The sequence below is a fragment of the Sus scrofa genome, chromosome 15 (assembly GCF_000003025.6).
Source record: "Sus scrofa isolate TJ Tabasco breed Duroc chromosome 15, Sscrofa11.1, whole genome shotgun sequence".
NCBI lineage: Eukaryota > Metazoa > Chordata > Mammalia > Artiodactyla > Suidae > Sus > Sus scrofa.
The window spans coordinates 113,778,073-113,798,283 of record NC_010457.5 but is presented as its reverse complement, the minus strand read 5'-3'; the positions used below and the strand labels follow the sequence as shown (position 1 = coordinate 113,798,283).

General features: G+C 35.5%; 1 pseudogene; it reads left to right on the top strand.

Moving 5' to 3' along the window:
• LOC110257093 lies at positions 6,918 to 7,401 on the top strand (annotated as a pseudogene).

Sequence of the window (20,211 nt, the reverse complement as noted above, 5' to 3'; positions counted from 1 at the left end):
TTTATTTAAGGAGGTTCAAAATGCCTTGTCTTCCTTGCCCTGATAGTTCTCAATTAAAGTTTCTTCAAACTTAGTTTAAAGCCCTTTTCTCCAGCCAGCTCCAATGGACCACTTCATTTAAATATCAGGTCTTACAGAGCTAATCTATTTGACTTTCTTTGTCCTAATTAAATGGAGTCACATCCTTCGCCATCTTTCAGAAAAATGCTTTCTCATAGGGGTGATGTCTTAGAAAATGTAAACTAATGAAAATATTCCAAACTCAACAAAACTGCAAATAAAGAGTAGCCCTCTATGCATAAACCCAAGCTAAAACCTTATGAAAATTAACTTAATGGCAAAATGTTAAAAATATGTGTAGTAATTTTGGTAAATAATACTAATTGTTGCCAGTTGGATGTGGTCTCCCTTAGTAATGAACAATCATAACACTTGCTTTGAAGCACTTCTTTGTGATTTCATGACTTTGGGTTGATTTTACCGTATAAAATGGGGTTAAAATAATCACAAATAAATGATGTGAGGATTAAGTGAAATAAATAGTATAAAGTACAATACCTGAATTATTCATGGAATGGTAAGAATCCTTTGTATAGGCATACTCTAAAAATACTTTAAAATACATTGTAATAGTAATAATAGGAATTGCTAACATAATGCTTATTATTATTCCAAATGATTTGCATGAATTAGTGTACTCAATCCTCACAACAATCCTGTGAGGCAGAACCTATTATTATCTCCTTTTTACAGTTGAAGAAAGAGATGCACAGAGAAGTAACTTTGCAAAGGTCAACCAATCAAGCTTTGATTTAACCTAGGCGACTAGAAAAACTATTCTCTTAGTCCCTTTGCTCAACTCGCTTAGTTGCACTGAATTGCTGTCATCACACATGTCTGGCAATGACCTCAAAAAATTTTTGGATGCTGATCATTTTAGTATTAACTTAGAAATTGAATGTGAGGAGGCTGATTTATCTCTAAATGTGGCATACTTGTTCTGTTGCCTGTGAGGGCCCATCCATTCTTTGTCCCATGGATGTATTGGATCTGCTAATTTGTACACAGCTTAAAAATAAACAGAATATTATAGGACAGAACGTTTATTCACAGGGGATTCAGAATGACAGGTCTTTTCAAACCATCTAGGTCACTTTCCTCTCTACCAGTCGCTGATATTTCTAAGTCAGTCTGAGTATGAAAAATCATGAAGTTCTTATTAAAAATTAAGATTCCCAGATCCTTTCCTCAGAGATTTTGATTCAACAGAGCACTATGATGTGTATTTTTAACAATTGGTCCAGATAATTTTTACGATCAGGCAAATTTAGGGAAATCTAATCTAATTTATTAAAATGTGACAAATATCAAAACTTAATCATATGAAAATTTAATAGGTAAATATTAATCTGAAATTTACAGGTAAAATGAGAATCTCATTTCTAAGATAAAAGCTTTGAATATATGCCAAAATTGTCCTCTTTGTTTCAAAGCAATTGTTCTGACTATTGAAATTACTGGAGGAGTCACATATCCAAAATATGACAGGTAAAAGCTAATTTTCAAAACTAAGTGATGGCCTGATATAGAAGGAAATTTCTCAAGAACTTTGTATTCGGAACACTCTCTGGGATCTGATTATACTGCAAATGATTTTAGTATTCAATACTTGACACATTCAAGTTTTAGTTTTTATTGTTCCCAAATGAGAAATTATCATAGTATAATTCGTTCTTTAAGTTTGCCTGTCTAAATATGGGGCAGCAGTCATTTCAGGTTTTGTGTGTGTGTGTGTGTGTGTGTGTGTGTGTACATATATTGCTTTTTGCTCTGAGAAAGGCACGAGGAAGACCTTGGGATGATAGTTCACTTTCCATGTTAATAACCATATTCACTCATTTTTCAGGGTGAGTGACAGCCTTTAAGACAGAATATTCATGGTAGAGGAAAGGGGACATGTAGGATTTTAAGGGAAAGAAGTAAAACTGAGATAAGGTAATGTCAATAGTCTTCTCCCAGGTCTCAGAGAAGAATAGCCCTGAGATAAAAAAATCTGGGATTCAATAATGTGAAGTTTGGTTGTGTCTGGATTCTACACTCTAAGGAAATATAAAAAGAATATATTTTTCTAAAAAAAATGATAGCATAATGTAGTGGCTACTAAAAGATGGTCTCATCAGTAGGGTGTTGGAAGTTTGATAGGAGAAATGTTGCAAAGTGAGGATCAGTTTTCCTTATTTTCTAGCTAAATGATTTATAAAATATATACTTACATATTTTTTTCCCTTGCAAAAATGCTGAGAGGTTTTTCTATCACTCTTAGTTTATAGAGAAAGAAACTGAGGCTGAGGGGTGAAATATTTTGCTCAAGGTCTAGTTTGGCAAGGCGACCCAGTCACACATACATATATACATTGCTTTTTCTCATATTATCATGCTCCATCATAAGTGACTAGATATAGTTCCCAGTGCTATACACGAGGATCTCACTGCTGTATATAACTCATTTCAAAGGCAATAGTTTGTATCTGTTAACCCCAAATTCCCAGTCCATACCATTCCCTGCACCTCCCCCTTGGCAAACACAAGTCTGTTCTGCATATCCATGATTTTCTTTTCTGTGGAAAGTTACATTTGTACTGTATATTAGATTGCAGATATAAGTGATATCACATGGTATTTTTATTCCTCTTGCTGACTAACTTCACTCAGGATGAGAGTCTCTAGTTCCATCCATGTTGCTGCAAATGGCATTATTTTGTTTTTTTTTATGGCTGAGTAGTATTCCATTGTGTAGATATATCACTTCTTCTTAATCCAGTCATCTCTTGATGGTCATTTAAGTTATTTCCATGTTTTGGCTATTGTGAATATTGCAATGAACATGTGGGTTAATATGTCTTTTTCAAGTAAAGTTTTGTCCAGCTATATGCCCAAGAGTAGGATTTCTGGGTCATAGGGTAGTTCTATATATAATTTTCTACCTACACACTGTTCTCCACAGTGGTTGTACCAATTTATATTCACACCAAGCACAAGAAGGTTTCCCTTTCTCCACACCCTCTCCAGCATTTGTTATTTGTGAACTTGATGGTCATTCTGACTGGTAGGTGGTGCTATCTCATGGTAGTTTTGATTTGCATTTCTCTAATAATCACGGATGTTGAGCATTTTTTTCATGTGCTTGTTGGCCAAATGTACATCTTTGGAGAAATGGCTATTCAGGTCTTTTGCTCATTTTCAATTGGGTTGTTGGCTTTTTTGCTGTTGAGTTGTTAATTTTAGAGATTAGGCCCTTGTCAGTTGCATCATTTGGAATTATTTTCTCCCATTCTGTAAGTTGTCTTTTTGTTGTTGTTGTTGTTGTTTTAATGGTTTCCTTTTCTGGGCAAAAACTGTAATATTAATTAGGTCCCATTGATTTATTTTTGCTTTTATTTCTGCCACTTTGGGAGACTGACCTGAGAAAACATTTGTAAGGTCGATGTCAGAGAATGTTTTGCTTATGTTCTCTTCCAGGAGTTTGATGGTGTCTTGTCTTATGTTTAAGTCTTTAAGCCATTTTCTGTTTATTTATGTGCATGATGTGAGGGTGTTTTCCAGTTTCATTGATTTACATGTGGCTGTCCAGGTTTCCCACCACCACTTGCTGAAAAGACTGTCTTTTTCTCATATTATGTTCTTGCCTACTTTGTCAAAGATTAATTGACCATTGGTGTCTGGGATTATTTCTGGGTTCTCTCTTCTGTTCCATTGGTCTGTCTGTCTGTTTTGATACCCGTATCACACTGTCTTGATGACTGTGGCTTTGTAATATTGCCTGAAGTCTGGGAGAGTTATGCCTCCTACTTGGTTTTTGTTCCTCAGAATTGCTTTGTGGTTCCACACAAATTTTTGGATTGTTTGTTCTAGTTCTGTGAAAAGTGGCATGGGTAATTTGATAGGGATTGCATTGAATCTGTAGACTGCTTTGGGTAGTATGGCCATTTTTATGATGTTAATTCTTCCAACCCAGGAGCATGGAATATCTTTGCATTTCTTTGCATCCCCTTTAATTTCCTTGATTAATGTTTTATAGTTCTCAGCATATAAGGCTTTCACCTCTTTGGTCAGGCTTATTCCCATGTGTTTGATTTTTTTCAGGTGCAATTTTAAAAGGTATTGTATTTTTGTATTCCTTTTCTAATATTTCATTGTTAGTATACAGAAATACAACTAATTTCTGAATTTTAATCTTATATCCTGCTACTCTTAAATTGTTAAACTTGTTTCTCCAAACTGTATTCAGTGTGGATCTTTATCCACTAAAACTTCTGAGGCTGTTACTTCTTCTTTCATTGTATTCTAATATTTTAGCTTTTAAATTACATTTTTCTATCTTTCCTCTTTTCTACTGCTGAGAGAACTCATATCTAGTATCTATTTTCTTCAGATATTGTAATTCTTCCTATTAATCTCACCTATTTTCTAGGATGGAGAACTGCAGGAATGACAGAAGTGCTGTTTATCATGCTTCTTTGCTCCCACTCCCCCAGGCAATGACTCTCCTCAAGTTTTCATCTTTTTCTCTTTTCAAAACACCAGCATTGAGAGAAGTCCATCCCTTTATATTAGCAATTCATTAAGCTGGAGGATAAGAGGGGTAAGTGGAAATAAATGTAGGAAGGTGGCTCTCAGTCCACAGCTATTTTATTTGCCTTATTCTATTTCCCTGATATTCTCCTATACTCTTGATATTATGCAAGACCCTTGTGGCCTGGAGTGTCGCTGCCCATTCTGAGGTGGAGGAGAAGGCAACACTTTTTCAAAGGGAATGGTGAAGACAGGGGATGGATACTAGATATAAATTAAAACTATTCTACTCTTGCCTGTGGCTACCTTTCATCCTGGGCTTTAGCCTTTGCTTCTCACAAACATGGCAGAGCGAGACAGCCTTTGTTCTTTCCTTGGGTATCTTATAATTTTTAATTTATCTCATTTTGTTTTGCTAATAGAATCCAAGTTTCTTTTTTATTGCTGTAGTTTAGGACTGATGTTGCAAGAAGTCAGCAGTTAGGCTATTTTGCCATCTTAAGCATCGTTAAATTTTTTAAGTATTAGTAACTGCCTTGGTTTCCCAAGCTCTTTGGAACTTTAGATAAACTGTGTCCAGGCTTGTTCTTAGTGATCAGGTTTACATACACATATGTACTATATATCATATACATATAGTATGGTATTAGATGTCTACCTTCAAATCCCAGAAGTGTGTTTAGGTTTCTGATATTGACTAATTGCCCAATGCATCTGCTTGCTTGGGTATTTGAATATGGCTGGTGTATTAGTTTTAATTCAGACAGGAAAATTCATTTAATACAAAATTTTTGTTTATAGTTATTGGAGGATGGTGAAGGCAAAAAGGATGAACAAAGCAATACTGAGTTAATAACTGTAGGAATAAGCTACCACTGCTGGAGTTAGAAAAACAAAAAAACAAGTTTAGGGTTGTTGGAACACAGAATCTTGGATTAGGGATGTTTTGGAGCTCACATGAAGACTTCCGAAAACGTGCATCGGCCACCTGGCCTGACAGTTTTGAGGGCACCATGAGGCTGGTACTGAGAATATATATATAAAAAAAATTGGAAATTGGGCCCAGTATTTAAAAGTCAGAGTAATGCTAACAGAAAGGGACAGCAAACAGGAAAGAACAACCACCTTTTCTTTCCTCTTCTCTTCCAAACTTCCTCTCAGCCCCCTATTAGGAGAAATTAACTAGGAGTTGGCTGGAAAGATAAGTGTAGTTTGCACAGTCCCAATCCCAGGATCACAGAGCAGAATATAGGAGGGTGGCTTTGGATCTGAGCAACAATAGTTGTATCAGTAAGTGCTCTCAGATTTTCTGCCTATGTGGTATATAACATTTACATTTACCTATGTGAATCTCTTCCAATTATCTGCTGATTTGCCCAGTACAAGGTATGGTGAGCAGTAGTAATAATACCCGAGATTAGACACCCAGTGAAAAAGGAATTGACACTGGGACTGTACTGAAAAGACCTGTAACTGCCAGAGGCTTCCAAAGCCAGAATCTGTCATCAACTATTTTCTCCACTTATAAGAGCAGCTGCCAGACGACCATGACTTTTAGACTCTGATTAAAGCTGGCAGCAGCAGGTATTTTTGCCGAATAAGGGACCTTTATTTCTACTCATCTTTGAGGGAAAATGGAAACAGAGCTCATTGCTCATTTTATATCTAGGTAGATAGCCAAAAAAAAAAAAAAAAAAAAAAAAAAAAATCTTACTTAGACTAGAAGACTTTATGCCCAAAGAAATCAGATGACTTTACCTCAGGTCTCATAGCTCATGCTCAAAATGCCAGAGTCATATCAAACTCCTCACTTATTCCTATTTTTTAATAGTACTTAAATGATCAATTCAGTTTCACTTTAATTATAGACATAGAATATATATACATTTATATATATGCAACTCCAAGTTCCAGAAATTCAACTGAATACATCAGATTATACAAGGTTGAGAAAGGCACATTTCTTCTCTGCAAACAATTTGTAATCTAAAACAAAAAAAAGACCTGTATATTCACAGCTATAACCTAAGATAGAAGGAGATATTTTCTCCTAAAGCAAGGTAAACAGAGGTAGAGATTACTAAAGTTGGGAAAAAGTAAAATCAATCCAATTCCTTCAAAATGGCCACTCCAAATAGTCAGGGAATACTGATTGTCACTTAATGCAGGAACTTGTCACAATTTACTTAAGTGTATCATAAATTATAAACGTGAAAAAAATCCTTTTCTGCTCTGCCATCTTGCGTCCACACATGTGTGTGTCCACGCCTAATCTCAGCTGGTCTGCCCGAGATCCCCTGAGCATCAACCCTAGACCCCGAAAGCCCCATTTCCAGTCCAACAAGATGAAAGAAACTATCATGAACCAGGAGAAACTTTCCAAAATGAAGGCACAAGTGCACATTTGTGGGAAAGGAACAGCTCACAGAAAGAAGTTTGTTCATAGAACAGTCCCAGCAGGTGTCAAAAAGCTTCGGTTCTCTTTAAAGTTAGGTGTAAACAATATCTCTGGTATTGAAGGGGTGAATATTTTCACAAACCAGCGATGCAGTGATCCATTTTAACAACCCTAAAGTTCAGGCACCTCTGGCAGCAAACACTTTCACCATCACAGGCCATGCTGAGACAAAGCAGCTGACAAAAATGCTACCCAGCATCTTAAACTAGCTTGGCGCAGACAGTCTGACCAGTTTAAGGAGACTGGCTGAAGCTCTGCCCAAACAATCTGTGGAAGGAAAGGCCCCACTTGCTACTGGAGAGGATGGTGATGATGGAATTCCAGATCTTGTGGAGAATTCTGATGAGGCTTCCAAGAATAAAGCACACTGAATTGAGGCAACTTCTAAAGAAGATAAAACTTGAAGAGCTGCTGTTTTATATTATGACTGCTTTCTAAAATTTTTGTTTATGGATCTGATAAAATCTAATTTTTAATATTTTTAAGCTGAGACCCTGGACACTACAGCTCTTTTCAGTTTTGTTTATACACAATTCATCCTTTGCACCTAATTAAGCTGAAGTCCGAGAATTAAGTTTGAAACAAAGATTAATAAAGATTTTTTATTAGGAAAAAAATCCTTTTCTTACATCAGGTGTAAGTTAACTGAATTTTGTTATTTAAAAGTAATTCTTAAATGACATTTTTAGTGAAATCAAGTAAAGACAACACAATGAACAGAACAACTCCATATACACAAGAATGAGCTATTATGAAATTGCATTCTTGCACATTTTGTGTTAAAATAGCCATCAACTGAAAGGATAATATATTACTCAAATGTTAAAGAATACAATAAACTCCAAATAGTTGGATACAAATGAACTCCAAATAGTATAGAAATTTCAGCTATTTACCATAGAGGCAACACAGATATGGATCTTGAGAAAATGATCTAAGCTTTTGATGTCCATCATTAGGCTAGTTTGCTGGTAATAGCAACTATTATAACCAGTAGTGATGAGACTGAAAATACAATATTGATATATAAAGAAGATAATTTCTTTCTTTCTTCCTTTTTTTTTTTTGTCTTTTTAGGGCTACACCCATGGCATATGGAGGTTCCAGGCTATGGGTCCAATTGGAGCTGTAGCCACCAGCCTACACCACAGCACAGCAAGGTCAGATCCGAGCCATGTCTGCTATCTACACCACAGCTCATGGCAATGCCGGATCCTTAACCCACTGAATGAGGCCAGGGATCAAACATGCGTCCTCATTAATACTAGTCAGAATAATTTCTTCTGAGCCACGACAGGAACCCAATTTCATAATCAGCACTAGTAGAACAAAATCAAGGAAAGTCCTACAGCAGTGAGTGACATGCCTTTTGGGTTTTGTTTATTTGGTGAACTGTTATTCATTGTTCCCAGAATGCTAAAAATGTTTAAAAAAATCCCGAAATGTTCTCATATTTTCTCTACTGCCTTTAGGCAGGAGAATGTAAGTTGGTACAACCACTATGGAGAACAGTATGGAGGTATCTTAGAAAACTATCCATAGAACTACCATATGACCCAGCAAGCCCACTCTTGGGCATATATCCGGACAATACTGCTTTAAAAAGACACTTGCACCTACATGTTCATTGCAGCACTATTCACAATAGCCAGGACATGGAATCAACCCAAATGTCCAGTGATAGATGATTGGATTAGGAAGATGTGTTATATATACACAATGGAATACTACTCAGCCATAAAAAGAGAAAATAATGCCATTTGCAGCAACATGGATGGAACTAGAGACTCTCATCCTGAGTGAAGTAGGTCAGAAAGAGAAAGACAAATACTATGTGATATCACTTATATCTGGAATCTAATATACAGCATGAAGGAACATTTCCACAGAAAAGAAATCATGTACTTGGAGAATAGACTTGTGGTTGCCAAGGTGGAAAGGGAGAGAGTGGGAGGGACTGGGAGCTTGGGGTAAATAGATGCAGAATGTAGCCTTTAGGATGGATTGGCAATGGGATCCTGCTGTGTAGCACTGGGAACTCTGTCTAGACACATGATGGAACACTTAATGTGAGAAAAAAGAATGTATACATGTATGTGTAACTGGGTCGCCATGCTGTACAGTAGGAAAAAAAAATATATATATATATATAAATGATAAAAAAAGAAACAACTCAAGAAAAATTCCTAAATGCTCTGGGCATTTGTTAAAACAATTTAAAACCAAAACATTTTTTTTTCTTTTTTTTAGCTAAAAAATCTGTTTCAGAAATTTAAGCTAATTTTTTTTGTAAAAATGTATGTTCACAATTCACCAGTGTATTATTCATCCACACCAAAAATTAGTTTTAATTTATTTTATTGATTTTATTGATTTCTCAACCCTGGCACTACTGACATTTTGAGCTGAACACTTCATTGTGGGAGAAGGCTGTCCTGTGCATTGTAAGATGCTCTATAACATCCTGGGTCTCTACCCACTAGATGTCAGTAGCAGCCACCCCTCCAGCTGAGGCAAACAATATGCCTCCAGACAGTATCAGTTGTGCCCTGGGGGCAAAATCCCTGTGGTTAGAACCACAGTTTATCTTTTCCAAGCTTGTCTCTAACTCAACAGCTCTATTAGTTTGGTACCTCATTATACTAATTGAATCTATTTAAGGCTAACATGGGACATTAAATTTGGAGAATTTATGGGGTGAAAGAGATGTGGAATTGGAAAGATTCCAGTGGCTTGAGGAATATAAGCCAATAAAGCATTTTGTCATCAGTACTCTCCAGTCACGCACTTAGTAGACACAATATATATTCGTCAAGTAAACTAACCATTAAAGAGGAACCAGGCATGAGAGTTTCTGGGGTGTTGAGATAAGAGCACTGGAAGAAAGGTGGAAATATGGTTAAAGAGACTATAAGTCAATATTAAGCTATGTTAACAAGTATTGTGGATCACCGTTGTGGGACCCAGCAAGATTTTGCTGGTATTCAAAGATTTTAGAATCTGTACTCAATCTTTTGGCAGTTTGATCCACCAACAGAGAAAAAAAGAGTTGTGAATGATCCAAGTGGGGCTTCTTGTGTATACACAGATGAGTAAAAGTGTGTGGGCAAGACTACAAAATCTTTTCTAGTGATAAGGATCTCACTGAACATGGGGTCACAGATCCAGGACACTCCCCTGGGCTTACACCTCATAAGACACCATTCTAGGAAGAGTTTCATACAAAATTGTTCTGAGTAGCTGCATATGGTAAGTTCTGTGCTGTTTTATTCCTCTAGTATCATGTTGCCAAGCACAAAATCTTTCTCAGTCCTTCCTGTAACTAGATCATTTACTATAATTTTTCTTACCTACAAAAGAACATTTCTCTCTGCCTTTATCTTTCTTTTTTAAATGTATGTAATCATGATTATTTTAATTAGTTTTACTGTTTCTCTGCATTAAAAAAACCTCTATGAAAATAACTATTATTTCATATGCAATTACAGGTCTCAATGTTTATTTTTTTAAAGTAAACATAAAAAACAACACCTAAATGAATGGGAAAATATAGGTTTCAAAAGTATTGAAAGTACAGGATTTAAGATCTGGAAACAACTGTGCATGAAGGTTAATTACAGTTAAGTATTTTGTCTAAGAGTTAATTCTACAAAAACCCTTCCCAAAACAAAGTATTAAAATATTTATTAGATTTTCAAGTGTTTTTGTAAATATTCAAATGAAGTGGTAAGGTGGTGAAATCTCTCTTCTAACAAAGATTTTCCACTGACATGCTAATTACACAACATATTATACATGTGATGCATGTTATAAACTCTTGAATGACTTAAACCCCCAAAGAGGAAAATATAATCCATCTTAGAAATCTTTAGATATTATTTTTATTGCTCAATAAATTTACTCAATTGTACATTTTAATTGAAAAATTGCTACTAGAAAAATATTAAGCTGTATGATTTTTGCCTTATACAGAGTGTGCTTATATCATGATAAAAAGCTGAATTTTTCTTGACAGTAAAGTACTTTGAGTCTTGTTATATAAATCACAGTTGGCCATATATTACTAGTACTTATTTATTTATTTTGGCTATTGGATTAAAAAGTATAAATGCTATATATGGCCATTCCCTCATACCTTATCCTTGGCAGATATCACCAAGTACTCTTACTGCTGAGGCTAGACAGAACCTCAGAATCCCTCTGAACATGGCATTCCAGGCAGCCGTTAATAACTTTTAGAATGAGTCTCTGAGATTGTCAGTTACGTGTCATTTGGCTAGGCTATAGTACCCAGTTGCTCAATCTACCACTGATTTTAGTGTTAATTTGAAGGTATTTTATAAATGTGATTTACATTTACAATCAGTTGATTTTATATAAAGGAGATAATTTTGGATAATCTGGATGGGCCTGACTCAATCTGTTGAAAGACATTATGTACGGAATTGAAATTTCCCTGAAGAAGAAGAAATTCTGTTTGTAGAATGTAACATCTGCTTCTGCTAAGTTTCCAGTCTGGCTTTGTTTAAGGACTGTCCTATGGATTTCAAACTTGTTTGGCTATCCCCATAATTAATTAATCCAATTCCTTGTAATCTATCTATCTATTATCCATCCATCCATCCTTCCCTACATCTATCATCTACTATTCACAATTTCTCTCTTCTAAATATTGTATTTCACTCTCATATACACTTTCTATTTCTTTTTCTTTCCTTTTTTTTTTTTTTTTTTTTTTTTTTTTTTTTTTTTTTTTGGCAATGCCTACAGCATATGGAAATTCCTTGTCCAGGGACTGAACCTGTGCCACAGCAGTGACTTAAGCCACAGCAGTAACAACATTGGATCCTTAACCTTCTGTACCACCAGGGAGCTCTTATATACACTTTCGTTATCGTGACAAAAGACATTTTTGTGAAGCATCAGGGAACACCATGAGTTCATTGTGATGTATCTACCTAATAAAAACAGTAACCTGATAAACAGTATGAAATATAATGTCCAGAAAAAAATCATAAAAAGCTGCACATGTGGCATATGGAAATTCCTAGGCTAGGGGTCAAATCAGAGCTGCAGCTGCAGGCCTACATCATAGCCACTGAAATGCAGGATCTGAGCTGCAACATATACTACAGGTTGTTGCAACAACAGAGCCTTAACCCACTGAGCCTGAGCAAGCCAGGGATTGAATCTGTATCCTTGAGGACACTATGTTGAGTTCTTAACCTTGTGATCCATAGCAGGTACTCTAGGACCTATTTTTAAAAAAGAATTATAGTCAGCATGGATCACTTTCAGAGAAGAGTGAGCTGGCCAGTAAAAATAAACCTTATCACATAAAGGAAGTACTGGAACCACTTGGTTTGTCATCCTAGAAGTGAGGACAAAAAAAGTGGAAAGGCTATGTCCATGGCGATGAGGCAACTAGTAAGACAAAAACATACAGAAGTAACTCCCACTTACACATAATTCACAGCTAGTGAATCATGTACAGGTGATCTAGTTCTATGTCAGATCTCATTACATATTCCAGCCTCCCACTCTCTCACAGAAGAAAGGCTCCCATCTTACAGTCCTCTGTTTGAATATCAAGCTTTTACTTGAGGCATGGAACCTGCTTTGACCAGCAGGAGAATGTTTCTGGAATTCTGCAGTCTGAAGGATGGCTGTACACAAGTGCAGATAATCAGAGGTCCTTGCCTTACACAAATAGCTTTATAATATTAACTTATCTGGTTCTAAGGTAACACTGCTAAAGATAGTAGAACATATTTATCAAGCATTTACTATCTGTTAGACACTAATCTAACATTTTACCTACACTAATTCATTACACCTCATTACAACTCTGTGAAGTTAAGGACTACTATTATAATCATTTTACCAAAGATAAAAGTAGAAAAGTAGGTCAAAAAAGTATTTAAGTAAGTTCCTCAAAGTCATAGTTCATAGGCCTGTAAATCTGAATATTTTTATAGGTGGAATTCATATGCTGAAATCCTAACCTCCAGTAGCTCAGAATATAACTTTATTTAGAAACAAGATTTCTGTAGATGATCAAGTTAAGATTAGGTCATTATGTTGAGCCTTAATCTAACTGATATCCTTATGAAAAGGGGAAAATTGGGCATATAGTAGACACACGCAGAGAGTATCATGTGAACAAAAAGAGCTTGGGGTGATATGTTTACAATTCAAGAAACAGCAAAGATTGTCAGCAAACCACTGGAAGCCAGGAGGGAAACTTGGAACAGATTTCTGCTTACAGTCAACAGAAGGAACTGGCCCTGCTGACGTCTTGATCTCAGACTTCTAGTATGCAGAAATGTAAGACAGTAAATTTCTGTGTTTAAGAAACCTAATGTGTGGCATTTCATTATGGCAGCCTGGTATATGTATTAAGCAGTTATGGCGGAAGAATATAGGCATCTCACTCCATTATATTTCATTTAGTCCTGACTATAATTAATTAATGAATCCCTTTCGTAACCTGTCTGTGTTAAATAGCAAGGCACAGCAGCTTAAGATGTGTGCACAATGTGACTTTATAGTCCTTACAAGTTACCCTTTCCCTCATGGGGTCCAAATGGGACACTGGAACTTTCTGGCTCTGTTGGCCTATCCTGTGGAAACACGATTAGATGTTTTCTGGTTGGACGTAGGAAGGAGAAGGGGGCAAATGAATAAGAGTTTCACAGAAGCAGATTTGGGTACAGGGAAAGGAAAATCCCTTCCAACAAAGGCAGGCCAAAAGAGGAATAATTCTTGTGAGGCTGTGAGTCCCCATCCTAACAGATCTCAAGAGGGATCTAGTCCTCAATAGATGATTGATCCTTCTAATCCTCATGAAGCAATTCCCATTCTGTCTTGCTGTCTAGGGGGAAAGCAGATAAAATATGAAAATTAGTCTCTGATATGAACAGAGCTGACTAGACTAATCTACTTATAAGGAAGTTATGAAGGAGCAGCTGAGTTTGGGAGAAAAGCAGCAGGGTAGATTACTATTATAAGTACAAATAAAGTTCAAAGAAAACAATTACAGCAACAAGTTCGGAGAAAGACAGGTAAAGGAGGGCTTCACAATTACCTGATACTCAGTAACAAAGAGCTGGCAAGAAAGATATAATGGTGGGTATTTCATTGACTGGTGATGAGTAAAGAATATCACAATTGTGGAGATCTGATAAGAACAGAGGTAACCATTACTTTTCAGATCATAGAATACTTTGTTACCTAGGACTGTAGACACTTTATCCCTGCAAACACTCAAAATACAAGCGCTGCAGCTGTATATCTAAAGAATATAGATGTAGCATAACTGTGATTTAAGATGAATCTTGTCTTCTTCTCCCACCCAAAGGAATAGGAAAATACAGCTGTGGGGCTTAAATGGCTAAAAGTAAGGCATGAAAACATCTGCTCTAATTATTTTTACACGAGAACAATATGGAGGTGCTCTCCAAAGACATTTTTATGGATATGTAGAAAGAAAACCAGAACAAACCAGATTTTGTTAAGTTTTTAGTATGGAACTTCCTTAGGACCTCCGATTATTTTCAAGTGTCTACTTTGCAATTCTGGCCACAGAGCAGATATTTGGACATTAGATTTTTATGTTTGATGAAGTAGTGCATCTTATGCCATATTAATAGCCAAAAAAAGGACTCCTACATCTCCTGACTTCTAATGAAGGCTCTTTTCTACTTTGAATTGTTGACAGTGAATTACCAAGAAAACATAGACATATAATATTTCACTCCCACACTGAGGGAAACAAAAAGACATGCGAAATTTCATTCCCAGATTTAGGGAGACAAAGATTGGAAATTTTCTTTTAACTCAATGAATTTTATTATATTTATAGTTATACCACTATCATTGCAAGGACATGTTTTTGTTTGGAGAGATTATTTTCATCCCTTGTTATTCTTTTATTTAATTAAGTTCATTTTTTTTAACAAAATTGATGATCTCCCCCTGTGCTAAAACAATACCAGAATTGTCTCTTGGAAGAATATTTTTGAAAGAAATAACTTTTATTTCTTCATAAGAATAAATCATATTCGGGATTTCCCGTTGTGGTGCAGTGGTTAAGGAATCCAACCAAGAACCATGAGGTTGCGGTTCGATCCCTGCCCTTGCTCAGTGGGTTAACGATCAGGCGTTGCCCTGAGCTATGGTGTAGGTCGCAGGTGCGGCTCGGATCCCGCGTTGCTGTGGCTCTGGTGTAGGCCGGCGGCTACAGCTCCGATTGGACCCCTAGCCTGGGAACCTCCATATATGCCGCGGGTGCAGCCCTAGAAAAGGCAAAAAGACAAAAAAAAAAAAAAAGAATAATCATATTCGTGATAATAAAACCATCCATGAGATTAATTGACAGATTCTAAGAGTTACCTAAAAACTAAATCAACCCAAGATCCTTGAAGTTTGCCTCATTATTGACTATATCATTTCCTCTGGTCGATCATAAAAATATTTTTGAGGTTTCAGATCTAAAAACAATTAAATAATTTACCTTTCCACTTTTATCCATACAGAAATTTTCTTCTTTCCTTAATTTTATCTTCTATCTTAAACCTCAACTGGAGACATTAAGCTCTGGTTCTGTTTTGCTATCATCATCAATAAGCACACATACATATGCAGCACGATGTGCTTTTTTCATAATCAGTCAATAAGTAGGAACACAATAAAACATGATGTTTTGTTTTCTTTTTGCCTACTACTGTTTTGAAATTGATTCAAAAGTAAAGATACTTGGAGTTCCCGTCGTGGCGCAGTGGTTAACGAATCCGACTAGGAACCATGAGGTTGCGGGTTCGGTCCCTGCCCTTGCTCAGTGGTAACGATCCGGCGTTGCGTGAGCTGTGGTGTAGATTGCAGACGTGGCTCGGATCCGCGTTGCTGTAGCTCTGGCGTAGGCCAGTGGCTACAGCTCTGATTCGACCCTAGCCTGGAATTCATATGCCGTGGGAGCGGCCCAAGAAATAGCAACAACAACAAAAAAAAAGTAAAGATACTCAAAATGAAACACTCCCTTTAGATTTTCAGTTCTTTTATGTTACTAATTTGTAGATTTTTTCAGGCATTAAAATAAATTTTTTCTTATAATTTTTCTTCTTCAGTCTGGATTCAGCTAAACCACTGGAAGTAAACTGAGTTCTTAGCGTGATTTGAGGATAAGAATAGGAATTTTTCACTGTATCTAAAATTCAACCTTTCAGTCACTGTTTAAGAGTCTTTGGTAGTCCATAAGCAGTTACAGTTTTACTTCTCTTTTTACCATGCATTTTGAAAAAACAAAGATGGACAAAGGATGGTAATCGCATTCTTCCAAGATATGACCAAACCTGTTTTTCCCCTATGCTTTCCAAAAAAGTTTTCGTTTTCCTAAAAAAAAAGTTTCTCTCATATTTTTATCCTTTTAGCTTTTTACATTTCCCTTTCCTTTCTTCTCTGAAATATGTTGGTATTTCATAAGCTTCAGCAGGTTGGGGCAGGTGGTGATTATTAATGTTATTTGACTCATATACAAACAAATATTCACCTAAGAAAATCAAATACAAATCCAAGAATTTAAAGCTAATTATTGAATTAAATTATAAGTTCTTAAAGGGCAGAAATGAATGTTTTACTCTTTTATTGCATTACAATGTGCTAAAATATAAAAAGTGATTCATAATTAATCAGTATTAATTCCTTTATCATTTAGTTTGTTATCTTTTGCAACAAACCTAGAATAATCTATACATAATTACCAAAGATCTCAATTGTAAGCATTTGTGTTTATTTTAGCTTGAGTTAACTTTGTAATTAAATCAACTTTCCTCTTGAATCAAATACATATTGAAATATATATTGACTTATTAGTCAATATCCTACAGAGCTAATTTTACATAAAAATTATAGCTACCATTTATTGAGTGCTTAATTTGTACAGTTTCTGTGATAAGCACTTTAAAATAATTATTCTAATTTTACTGATGTGAAAATGGATTTTCTATTAGAGAGCTTAAATAAATTTCCCAGAGTCTCACACTATCTGGTTAAGGATCAAAAATTTGAACTCATACTTGAAATTTCTAGCTTTTGTGTTCTTTAAAATTATGCTAAAAAATTTGAAGAATTCTAATTTGATTGTGAAATAAAAGCACAAGCACATTTATAATAGCCATTTTTCTTCAGAGAAAATAAGCATTCTAAACTATATTTGGTATTTCCATGAATATTTATTGTTTTCTCTCAAGAACCACAATAGTTGGAAAGCCTGGGTAATGTGGAGATTAAAATGGCATGGCCTAACTTCTAAAGCAACTTTCATGGCAGTTAGTTCAGACTATGTTTAATAGCAATATTACCCATGATGATTTCTCTTTACTTTAAAAGCAGCACATGGTAATGATTCATGTTGTATGCACTCTGATAGTTCTCAGTCTTCCTTGTGCCCTAATATACCTGTGAATAGGATGTATTCATTGCAGTCACACTCAATCATGACAGTGGTATTTCTTGATAGACCTGGTATTTACATCTTCTCCCCCACCTGCCAGTTACATTGGGCAAAAAAATAAAGCAGGCAAGGTCCTGTTTACTTATTGCTTATAGCAAAATTGGCATCAGATTTTCCATGTAGTTAAGAAATGCTGCCCTGTAATTTGGGGAATCTTTTCCTCCATACCCTGTTGAAAATCACTACAAATCACTACATAGACTACGTGTTTCTTGTTTTTAACTAGAGTCACAATATGCAACATTGACAAAATATGCAGGTTTAAACAAACAAACATTTCCTGTTCCCATACAGAACAAATAAGGGAATGTCAAGGGGAAAAAAACATGGAAATGGAAATACTGCTCCACAGCGCCTCAAAATGATTAGCTATAACAAATAGAAGTATTAATCTTAGAACAGTAGGTGGGAAAAATATATTCTCAGAAGAATTCATGATAAAATAAACCCAAACTGGTCTTCCTGGTAGAATCTTTATTCTATTTCCTAGAAAAGATGTACCTCAATCTGTGTTACCTGGTCTTTTATTATTATTATCATTATTATTATTTCTGATCTTGCTAATCGTTTGGAGTCGAACATCCTAATCCAGGCATATAAACATACTTTTTCTTTTTTACTTTTACTGTCAGGGCCCAGTATAGAGTAAAATTCTATATACTCTCTAACTTTTTATGTGTACTGAATGAATCCTAAGAACAATAACAAAAAATATTATAAGATGATGAAGTAATGCACAATTAAAAAATATATTTAGGCCTATAGGAATTGAGCCAGGAAACTATAACTAGCAAACGTGTGTGTGTGTGTATATGTGTGTGTGTGTGTGTGGTGTGTGTGTGAAGAGAGAGAGAGAAAGAAAGATCAGGATATGGGGGTTGGGAGAAAGGATAAACCAAGAAGAAAATTAGAGGCAGCACTGAAAGTACATTTGCTATAGTCAGTTACCTAACTTTGGAATTAATTGGAATAACCTTAAATATCATCATTTATGAATTATTTTTTCAGATAAGTTGTTCCTTAAGAGATAATCCTGAAATAGCTTGATTTGTATGGCTGAGGGAAATCACTGTCTTGAATGACTTTTTTCAGAATAACCCACTCTGCTCATATAATGCCAAACTTATCAGACATTCTTACTTTTATTTGAGAATGTTAATATCTAGTGTTGTAAACCTCTATTACCCAGAAAATTCTACTGGAAGAAGATACATAGTACTGTCAAATGATGGCACACAAAAAACAGTAATTTATTTCTGTAACACATGCTTCTTCTAGTGAACTCAGAATATAGATAATGCATATTATTAATCCCATGTTATACAGGAAGTCTTAAAGAACTTGGATTTATTTTAGGGCCACAGAGAGATTTTGGCAGTGCTAAGAAATAACTCAGAATTTATGCTCATATGTTTTCTTTCTGTATTTTTCAGAATCCCAAAAGACAAAGATGTCTTTCTAAAAGTCCAAGAAAACATTCACCCAAAATCAGAAAACATATACTGTGTTGGCATGTGAATAAAACTCCATTATTCAGAACTATCTAATCTTTCGGGTTAAGTATAAGCCACAATTTTGTTTTGACTTGGTGTGTGGAATACCACTGATCAGAATCTTCCTGCTTTTTGTTGTATGATATAATGACAATGCCTTCTGTTCACTGTGTAAATATGTTTCAAGACCCAATGAGAGTGACAACTGTTTCCCAAATGTGTTCTGAGGAATATTCTGTGGAATACCAAAGTTTCAGCCAACTTTCACCCAACTTCTTATAAGGTAATTATTAAATGGGGGGAGTTCCCTGGTGGCTCAGAAGGTTAAGGATCTGGCTTGTCACTGCTGTGGTTCTGGTCACTGATGTGGTTTGGGTCGATCCCTGGCCTGGGAAGAGTGAAAAGTCATTTTTTTTGGAATCATATTTAAGATTAAAAATTTTAGCATATACATCCTGTATGTGTTATTTTCTTAAGGATATATATCAAAGTGTTTTATTTTCTTTGGAGTGATTATGTAAAAGAAAATTTTGACACTTGTTAGAATGATAGAGAAGACTCTATTTAGGACTACTGCAATCAGGATCAACTCTATTGCAATGGGGAGAAAGACTAGGCGCAACTCCAAATACAAGAACAAGTGGGGATTTATAGTCAATGATTGGGGAGCCATTGGATGAAAAATTATCAAGGAGACGTCAAGAACAGAGGGATTCTTGTTAAACTGGCTTAACAGAAGTTTTACTAAAGTCAGGACAAGGACATATATGTCAAGAATGAGGGATGGTGAACTTGATCAGATATCAAGGGTGATCAGACATTAAGAGTTGGAGGACTCATTAAACTGACTAAGCGAATTCTTTGCTGAAAGCACACCAAGGTTGAGACTGAAGAAGAAGAGGACTCAGAGGAGCCTAACAATTAAATTTGGCCAAAGAGAGAGCCTTCTTCAGTTGTAAATTTGGGTTTTTAATTATTTTCACATGCACATTTTTATTAGATAAATACGTTATTGATTTTCATGTGTTAAACTTTTATTCCGCAACTTTACTGAACTCACTTATTAGTTCCAGAATGTTTTTGTGTGTGTATAATTTTCTTGCAATTTTTTAAAAATGTAGACAATTAAGTCATCTCCAAATCAAAAAATTTATTTTTCTCTTTCTAATATTTAAGGC